Source organism: Trematomus bernacchii, unplaced genomic scaffold (assembly GCF_902827165.1).
Source record: "Trematomus bernacchii unplaced genomic scaffold, fTreBer1.1, whole genome shotgun sequence".
Lineage (NCBI taxonomy): Eukaryota > Metazoa > Chordata > Actinopteri > Perciformes > Nototheniidae > Trematomus > Trematomus bernacchii.
Genome location: NW_022987778.1, coordinates 1,777,501 through 1,779,367, shown reverse-complemented (window position 1 = coordinate 1,779,367; position 1,867 = coordinate 1,777,501). Strand labels below are relative to the sequence as shown.

Here is a 1,867-nt window from a genome sequence, read left to right as displayed (position 1 = left end):
TACTATAGGACAGTAAACCAACAATATCCTTTAAAACTGGAGAGATTAAAAAATATGGATGAATAAATAAATGTTAACTGATAAAATAAGATATAATTGAACCAGCAAAAATCTTGCCTAGGGCAGCAAATTGGTCAGAACCGGCCCTGGTGTCATCCCCACAGCACCCCCCATTTGAAACATGTTCCCACGGCTATGTTTTCATATTTAAGTTTGTAGCGAGTAGAGGGCTGCTGGCAGGCCCAGACTGGCCATCGGGAGGGCCGGGAGGTTTCCCGATGGCCTTAATGTAGGCTATTGTGAACGCAACGCTACGCAAATGTGGGTTTGCCTCACACAGGGTGACTGTCTGTCTATGATGTGGCATCTGTTTCATATGGGTGTTTCCATAGATCTAGTCTCTTTATTTTCCCCTCAAAATGCACCAGATTGATGCATTTAACTCCAAAATTAAAAAAATATCTTACCATGCCCCCGGACCCCCCTAGAGGATTTGAGGTCCACCCCCAAAATATGTTCACATGGATAGGTTCCCAAATACATTTGCAATTTTTTTTAAATAGTAACCCCTGTCCATATGTTTATTGTGTGTGTGTGTGTGTGTGTGTGTGTGTGTGTGTGCGTGCGTGCGTGCGTGCGTGCGTGCTAGTTTCAAAGACCCCCATAGAGCTCAGTTTATAACTCGAACCCTGAATACAGTGCCTATTCTGATTTTAAGAAACATATTATTTATGGCAGCTTATTGATTCTTTACCCCAATAATGTCGATGTAATTACCCAGAGATTCCATGGTGTAATGTGAAAAAAACTGGGTTTTTACATGATGTCTAAAATGAAGACTTACAAATTAAATAGAACACAACATAGCTTTACTATAACTTCATTGATACATGGCAGCATTAAAGTTTGTATTGCTTAGTATCTTATTTTTCACATGTTTTTTAATGACTTTGTTGAACTGCAACTAGTAGTCTTTACGTTCATTTAACAGATAAATGGCATACTTCATTTTCTCTCCAACATAACACAAAGTCATACAGTGCAAAAAGTGAGTATCTCTTTATTAAGGATAACACAGTACCAATCAATTCAATTTTAATACAGCTTCTTCCATTCAACAAATGTAAATACAATGTGTGTGTAGGATCCGATGCTGTATGTAATCTGCTATGAAAGTTGAACATTTGATCATTCTTTAAATATTACAACTTTGTTTTATACATTTTGAATTGACCGCGTACAGTACTAATGAAGGAGGTCCCCTACTGCTGCAAATTGTTTGTTGTGCTGCTGTAAAGGATTACAGTGTCAGATAATATGTGTAACCACTGAGATAAAATCATCTATAGTAGTGCAACAAAAAGAAAGAAGGAAAGCTTCAGTGAGTTTTCAAAGTGCATTTTTTCAGCATCCCCAACCAAAAAGGATTTCGTCAAATTCAAATGTTTATGGTCTATTTAATGACCATACATCAAGTTTCTATTCACAAAATCACTACTCTTTGAAATGAAAAAGATAATATTACTAATATTTGCAAAAAAACTGTGAAATCCAAAAAACTGATTAGCTGATGTTTGAATGTTGCACATCAAAATGCTAAATAAAAATCCCATACATAATGCATTAGAATAGAAAAATATCACTAATGAAAATTAAATTGAAAGACATTTACACGTGAAAAACTTCAGCCTAGATTCATCCCTCATAAATCACAACCATCATCCTTAAAGCCTGTGATTTATGTGATCTGGAATAAAACTATTTTTTGGCTCTCAAATGTTAAATTACTTTACCGGTTTAAGAGTTAACTTGTAACTCAAATGCTGCCCATATTGACAATTCAGTCATTTATCATTACAGTCATGAC

The 1,867-nt window shown here is 35.7% G+C and overlaps 1 protein-coding gene across 1 annotated transcript in view; it reads right to left on the bottom strand.

The window, feature by feature from the left end:
- Positions 1-1,035: 1,035 nt before the first annotated feature.
- The window catches only part of rnf141 (ring finger protein 141), a 9,065-nt gene continuing 8,233 nt past the window's right edge, over positions 1,036-1,867 (bottom strand). Inside the window, exon 6 of the mRNA XM_034149176.1 lies at positions 1,036-1,867. This exon is cut by the window's right edge and continues 1,520 nt beyond it. The gene's annotated coding sequence lies outside the window, so the exon portion shown is untranslated.